Here is an 8,427-nt window from a genome sequence, read left to right as displayed (position 1 = left end):
TTTCATATTGTTTGCTTAGTAGAAATAAATTATGTCTTTGCGCGTATCATCTGATAATTTTAGTCCGTTTCCGATTCGAATTTACTCCGCTTCCGCTCTGAATCCGTAGTCCGACATAATCCGCATTCGAATCCGCATCCGGTCATTATCCGCTCCGCTCCGAATCCGACCAAAAAATATGGTAATGGATATGGTAAAAGCATTATCCGATCCGATCCGATCCGTTTACATCCCTAGACGTGAGTCATTGTTCGTGATCGTGCATGATGCGTGTATGGTTAGTGCGTGATTATAAAGGGGAGCTGCACACTCCACTCCCTCCACGATGTGCAAAAACAATGGTTTGTGCACGTGAAAACGGCGACGAAACCATGAATCATCCGGGAAAGTTGGGTTCGGAGCAGAGTAGTCTCTCTGCAGTAGCCGTGCTCCGGATACCCTATCCCAATTGATCACTCTTCTCCCTTTGATTGAGCCCTTAAAGTTGAGAATATGCTCCACCTGCCAGTCCATTTCCTCTTGCATGCTCATGAGCATGATCATGTCCACTTCTTCGTCCAAATTCAAGGATTCGAAGAACTCATCTTGAATCTTTTGATCAAGCTCCGTCGACCATACTCCTTGTCCGATGAAGGATCAAAATTCATCGTTTTGCCTAATAAAATTAGAAAAAACTAGGTCCGACAGTGTGTTGAACACATAGAACGCAAGGCGGAGCCAGAGAGTTGTCGGACGTATCGCGGTGGCGTCCGGGCTGGTGACGAGGATGGGGGAGAGGACTGTTGTGCCTGTGCTGGTGGCGTAGAGGCTAAGAGCGGTTGCGGAGTGCACGCAGCGGCGGAGCGGCGAGACAGCTGTCACGGAGGAGGAAGAAGAGAGTAGAGAGCAAATGGATTCGGTAGGTCGAGGGGTGGATTTGGTGCATTTTGAGGTGGGGTAGGGCTGTCGGGTCCGACATGGACGACGCGCCCGGGCGCTCCTTTATTCGCCCATACTTGGGCCGTATATGAGGGGCGCCGGTCAGCCCTGGCGTTTGAGGCATGTTTGAGGCGCCCGTCTAGGCCGCATTTTTGTGACAGGTCAGTAACCGGGACGTTCGCCCGGGCATTTGAAGCGGGTTTGGGTGCCCGTCTGTAGATGCTCTAAAGCTTTTGAGGGATCGGTTAGGTGTCGATTAGAGGAGGAAAATCAGATATTGGGATTCGGGAGGTGGGGAGAACCTTATTACATATTCAAGAAGTCGCCTCCGCATCGTCTTCCTGAGCATGACACATACCCTAACAAAACTGAAAAAAACATCTAAAAACAGAGTCCTCTCACCGACAAGGGCCGATATCCACCGCGCCTCTATGGTTCTAGGACCATAGGAGAAGAGGCAGACTGGCAGGGGCGCCGACAAGAGGCAAAAAGAAACCTAGCTGAGAGCCCACGGGTAGCACGTACCGTGAAGCTAGGAATTTTGATGGTATTGACCTACACGAGAGAGCTTTTCTTTAAACGATAACCTAGCTTTAGTAACATACAAAAGCAGAAGTAGCTAGATCGATGGCTACCACAGAAGATACAATGCCAGGAACAACGTCATGCCAATACATGGTACCTCGGACATATGGACACCATGGATAGCCAGAAGATGTGCCACTGAGTTACAGACACGCTTACATACATGCACTTTAAACTCAATAAAGCTAGTAAAAAGAAGGAATTTTGCCTCCCGAAAGAGAACTCCGATACGAGCAGTATCCAATTCATTGGATAGAAGAGCTGAGGCGAGCATTGTGGAGTCTGTTTCAATGATGATACGCCCAAACCCAACTACAGCCGTGAACTCAATCGCCTTCAGACAAGTTATCGTCTCTGCATGCAAAGCATCCGTCAGGAAGTGGATTTGGCCCATGCCAGCATCGACGACATCTCCAGAAGCATCCCTAGCACAAAAACCTCAACCTCCTGTACCGTTATCTTTTAGAAGCGAGCCATCAATGTTTATCTTTAGGAAGTCGTCGGGAGGCTTGGACCAACCCTTATTAGGGGCAATAACTAAACATGAAGATATACGAAGATGTTCAGAAAATTATGTAACTTGTACAACAGTAGAGGAAACAATCACCGCTGCTGAATGACACCTATCATCATTATTAACCGCATTTCTAGCATTCCACATCAAACAAATGCAGAGCATTCTCCAAGCTTAGGGGGTGTTTGGTTGAGAAGTCCTAAGACTTTTTCTAGTCCCAGGGACTAATCAAAAAAGACTCTCTAGTAGAGTCTTTTTCTAGTCCCTGTAGAAAAAAGTCCCTCCCGTTTGGTTCCTAGGGACTTTTTAGGGACTTTTTCTAGTCTCTGGGACTAAAAAGTCCCTGAACCAAACACCCCCTTAGTAGAGCTTCGACCGATTGTTTTGCACCAGTACAACTGAGAAGCAAACCCCCTATCTGCTCCTGTTTAGCTTCCCGCCAAAGAGTCTTTGCAAATTTATATTTGAGGAAGGCATGGCCACCATCCTCGTCAAGGTGATTGCACATCGGGTAGATGGTATCCAGGTCAATTCCACGACGTTTAAGATTTAATTGGACAGGAAGGGTGTTGTGACCCAATCTGCAAAGGAACCTCATGATTTTCCTAGGCATTTTCAAACTCCAAAGCTTGGTCCAAACCTTTGCAGCACTTGTTGTCCGATCTGCTACAGCCTACAGTGGAAGTTGATGTTTGACCTGCAGCAACATCGTCCAACTGAAGTTTTGAGTTTGTAAAGCTGAAGAGCTGGCAAACACTCAACCGTGTCCCGTCGTGGCAGCTCGCAAGAGTCCTTCCGTGGCACCGCACTGGCGCAGGGACACCGGGCACGGCAGATCCAGCAGCCCGCCAGCACAACGAACCGTTCAACAAGCAAAGCCAAGCCGTGTCACGTCGCGTGCGGCAGCTACCTGTCACTGTGCCAGCGACCCGGCCAGCGTCCACTCCGGCCGGCATCCGTCTTCTCCGACGCGACCGCTGCCGTCACTCGTTACAGCTGCTTTGCTTCTGCTTGCACGGACTCCCTGGGCGCGACCCGCACGTATCAGGTGCCTGCGCCTGTGCCCTTGGGCGTCGCCGGTTGCCGACGTTCCCGCAAGACACCGGAATTTGTTGATTCCCAAAAACAAAAGGACACCGGAATTTGCTGCTCTCTGCCAAGCCAAATGGAATCATGCTGCAGGCGCAGGATGATTAACGAAAACGAGTGCCGGCCTAACCATCCCCGCCCGCTAAATAATCGTCCAAGTTGACGTTCCGGCTCCCGGTTCCTGCTCGCGTCAGCGCATAGCTTATTAGCTTTGTTAAACGGCTAGGGGTCCAGATATTTTCCGGAGCATCTGCATATCTTATCTTATTCTGGTTGGATGGAAGCATCAGCAATTCAGCACCTGCCGTTTTTGTAACAGAAAGTGTGGCCCTCTTGCGGCATGTTCATCCGTTCATCTTCCTTTTTGCACACGGTGAAACCATTTGTGTGACGGACGGGACGGGTCATCTGTACACGTCGCCGAATCCCTGTCTTGAAATGTTATATTATTATTATTACTCCCTCTGTAAACTAATATTAGAGTGTTTAGATAACTAAAATAGTAATCCAAATGCTCTTATATTAGTTTACGAAGGGAGTACTAGATTAGATACGCGCTCTCTCACCGTGACCAGGAATACATGTGCACTATGTTTTATCTTGCACTATGGATCAACCAAAAAGATGGATTAGGACGAACAGAAGTCACTCATTTGGAGATAACCGTGTTGGAACTACGTACATGCATGCTAATCTTATCTCCTTGGGCGATGTCATTACATGCGCTCTTTTGTTCCTACCCTGTACTTTTCGCCAGTATGCAAAAAAATAGCAGCAGTGGTTAGCGGCCACATTCCATAAAAAATGGACCATATCTCCGACCGTATGGGCGAAGGATCTCGGGATAACCGGATAAGCATGCACTGACAGGACCTTTTCCTTCCCCTAAACAACCAATCCGATCGGATCCACCAAAGCGAGAGCCCATCCCGCGATGCATGATGGTTCCCGATCACAATGCCCAAAGCCACCTGATCTCAATGTGATCCCAATGTTCCTGTGCAAACAAGACACTCGCCAGTTGAAGCTCACACGACACACCTGAAACTGAAAGATTCTCGGTGCAGTAGCGGCCATACATACGCATTCGAACGTTAGCCGTAACTGCATTGGGGCTGATTTAGGAGTGCGGCTAATCTGCACCCGGGCTCATCTGCACCCACGCTTAAAAAAAAATTCAAAAAAAATACTAAAAAAATTCAAAAAATTCCAAATTTTTTTGTGGTGGTAAATAATTTGACGCGTGAGGTGCGCCCCAAAATTCAACTCATTTGCCGAGAGCTGCTCAGATGTCCAAATGAGTTGAATTTTGGGGCGCACCTCACGCGTCAAATTATCTACCACCACAAAAAATTTGAAATTTTTTAAATTTTTCTAGTATTTTTTTTTGAATTTTTTTCTAAGCGTGGGTGCAGATGAGCCCGGGCACTGTTTTGAGTTTTCCCTGATTTAGGTACATCTCCCTCTCCGTCTGAAAAGAGCCCACACGCAGTTTCTCTCCTGCAAGAAATGCCCACATCCTGAACCTGCTCGGCCGGACAAAAGCTCCCGGAGCAGCGCCCATTCCATGCCCAAACTGCATCGTCCTTATCCGCGGAAGATGCCTGCCAGTGCCAGTGGTGCATCACTTTGCTCAAATACAATGCACCCTACTGCAATTCATTAGGAAGATGTCAAAATCGACGACGAGCTGCACATGCATTTCGACCTTTCCCCGCTAGATACGACGAACAGGATTAGGATTAGGATTAGGCGGCGGAAGTGTTTGGCCAATCTCGGATGCAAATCGGGATTAACGCTTATCCGGAACATAGCAACCGGAGACGACCCGGTGACACTGACAAAGCAAGTTAACCCCGAGATCTATCGATCGGGAGCGTCGCTGGAAACTGGGAGTGCAGAGTCAGCAGCACCGCCAGAACCACGTAGGTGAAAATGACAAGACAGAAGCTTCAAGAGCCCGAACAGCACATGTAGCAGCAGTCAAGGGGAGTCCAATAAAACTAAAACACGTCCGTTCACCTTTTTCTTGGCACATTTTCTCCCCTCCTGCGTGGAGCTTTGACGACGTTGGCGCCGTTCAGGTACGTGTTGGTGCAGCATTTGGTGTCACGGTCGCTGGGAGTTCACCAGTGGCACGCAACGCATGGTGGTGACATGGGAGCGCCAAAGAGGTGAATGAACAGCTTGCAACAGTGGAGCAATGAAATTTAATCGTCATTTCATTGATTGCATTTTTTGTTGGTAGCTTACCAAGCTGGCCGCTTGGTAATTTCATTGAGTATAATTTTCGTTGGTAGCTTATCAAGCTGACCGCTTGGTAATTTTGATCGTCATTTCGTGGAGTGTACTCGGGCGTCTGAGCTCTCAGAGATCCTTTTTCCTGTGATTAACGTGCTTGAAAGGAATACTCAAACACTAATAAGGTCCAAATGCTTCCCGGGACACCTATTCTAAAACGAGTGTTCTAAAACTAAGCGAGCTCGACTCGACTGGAATCGAATTGATGGCTAATCAAGAGAGTTGGCTCATATTCTACCCACAGCATTTGAGCTAATCGCCAAACATACAAAAATAAATAAGTGGTTAGTGAGAAAGGTGTGCTGCTCCCGCCGGTCTTCGGCCCTTGTCATCATGTCTGGCTTAATAATGTAATATTTTATCTGATAATTTATTTTGGCATAGTTCAATAGTACTCCATAATTCTAACATAAATATAAGTATCTATTCTGCTGATACCGACCGCGTACAAGCCTATGTTTTCCTTAGGCAAAAATACACAATGAGTACAATTATTAGGGCCCCTTTAAAAAGTAGCAAAATGATTGCAATTAGAAATACAACTATTAGGGTCCCTTTGCCCTTAATTAAAAGGAGTATGGAGGCCAGGCACTTTGAAACGACAAAAGGGAAGACTTCATATCAGTTGTTGGGCATTTTTTTCCGCCCGTGTTTGTTGGGCACTTTCTTTTAGTCATGGTTTGTTGGGCATCTTCACCAAATCAAAAACAAGCCTTGGGGCCTAGCAAGGAGGCAAAGAAATCTATTGCAGAAGGATTGGCTTTCAAGATCGAGGACCACAAAAAATGGTTCTATATTTAAAATTAGGGTTTTAATGCTTATTTGTTGGACATTTTGGTGTGAGTGAAATGTTATGGTGCTCCAACACAAGTCCACGCTACTGTCTATCATTCACTCCAACATCAAGAATGAGGCATCGCTTTGGGTCACCGTCGTCGCGAAGCACTTGGGAAACATCATGCCACGATAGTAGATGCATTGTGATTTCATTTCACTTTTGTTTGTGAAAGCAACTCCAAACTCATTAATTAATGGATATAACACTAGTCTATATTACTACTAACTTCGTAGTGCAAAGTGTTACTATCATCTATTAGCATGTAGACTCAATTTTTTCAGGAAGTCCCATGTGATGTAACATAATATGTTATCACAAACATAGCTTTGTTAACTAGCTGCCACATAAACAAATTTATCTTGGAGTAAAGTTATTTACTTGCTATAAGTTACTCCCATTATGAATAGCCTAATCCTCTTGACCCATACAAAATGGCTTAGGTAAGAGCATCTACAGCCGGAAGCCTTAAACCATCTCCCTTATGCCCGCGGACGCGCCCGGTCAGTCACCGGACAGGAGAGAGAAGAAAAACATGGCCCAACTAGGCCCCTCATATGTTCCCTATGGGCGTGTTTGGATGACTGCCTCGCACTTGGCTCGCATCTGCGATGCAAATTTCAGCGTGATTGGTTACCTGTGCGGCCTCCTCAGCCTGGCCTGATACATGCAAAATGAGCCCTCTCAGCCAGGCTGAGGGGAACGCAAGAATCCAGCATATTCGGGGGCCAGGCCTGTGCCTGCATCCATGCCTCAACCGCAACCTCTCGTTCTCTTTCCTTTTTCTTTCTCTCACGCATCGACTCGAGAAACCAACCACCGCCGACGTCGTCTGAGCCCCGCATGCGTAGCTCGGAGCTCCCTTGCCCGCCGCCGGTCCAATCCCTGTCGCCGGCGCTCCTCCACGTCCAAAGCGGGCGCTCGCCTCCCCGCCTCGACATCGTTGGTTTCCGTAGTCGCCTCAACACCGCCGAACTCCGCCATAGCCGTGCGCGCCTGGCCCTGCGGACGAGCTCGACGGAGCTCGTCCCGGCACCGGCCCAATCTCTGCCGTCGGCGCTCCTCCACACCCACGCCGGGGGCTCGCCTTCCTGCCTCGACATCATCGGTTTCCGCCGTTGAACTCCTCAATAGCCGCGTGCGGCCTGCCCTGTGGATGAGCTCGCTGGAGCTCGTCAGCCTACCCTCCACCGATCGAGAGGAAATAGGGGTGAGGGGAGCATCTAGCGCCGTGAGCCGCAACTACCATCGAGTTCCCATCGGGCGCCGCTTTTCTCCGCTGTTTGAGCTTTGTTGGTTCAGATTTCAGTTTAGGCTTTGATTGGCTTCAGAAATTTGTGATAAATAAAAGGGAGTGCCTAGAACTCATCTAGATGAGATATAATTTGGTCTCATTCACTTTGAAAACAAGAACAAATACAACCCACATCAGCATACACGCATCTTATAGCATCACATCCAATGGCTATAAAAGGTGAATGAGACCAAACTATATCTCATCTACTCCCTCCTTTCCGGTTTATAGGGCTTATCTTAAAATTTTAGTTTTTCCATTTTATAAGGCTCAATTTGGTTGTTTCTCATCACATGTTCAGATTCCAAGGTGCATTAAATCATTGCATGCAAGTATTAAGAAAAAATTGACCAATGCATGTAATTTATGCATGCATGCATTGCAATTAATGCATTGGTAAACATACTTTTTTGAGGAGAGCATTAATTGGGTGCTTTTGCAAACTACAAAAAGTATTCCACCACTCACCATCTATCTTGGTTGGTGAGATTTTTTAATTGAGCCTTATAAACCGGAAAGGAGGGAGTAGATGAGTTCTAGCAAAACTGTAAATAAAATTACAACTTGAGCTCTGCTTCAGATTTAAGTCCGGGCTTATTTTACTTGTTGTTTTTTGTCCATGGAACCATCCAGATTCAATTGGAATGCTTGAAATTGGAAGAGAAAAGTTCATATATAATTAAGCTCAAATGCAGCTTACCAAACAACATCTGTTATATATGGCATCTCTCATGCATACATATCATGCAGCTTACCAAACACACATCTCAACTCGTCTTTGCATCGGCTCAAACAGGCCACGCTCACCCAGGATCCCCCATGCCATGCAGACTAGAGCCACCCAGGTAACCAAACACGTCCTATATGTCCGGGTTGTCCGCGAACCCTAAT

The sequence above is a fragment of the Triticum dicoccoides genome, chromosome 5B, assembly GCF_002162155.2.
Source record: "Triticum dicoccoides isolate Atlit2015 ecotype Zavitan chromosome 5B, WEW_v2.0, whole genome shotgun sequence".
NCBI lineage: Eukaryota > Viridiplantae > Streptophyta > Magnoliopsida > Poales > Poaceae > Triticum > Triticum dicoccoides.
Note: the sequence above shows the minus strand (reverse complement) of the source record.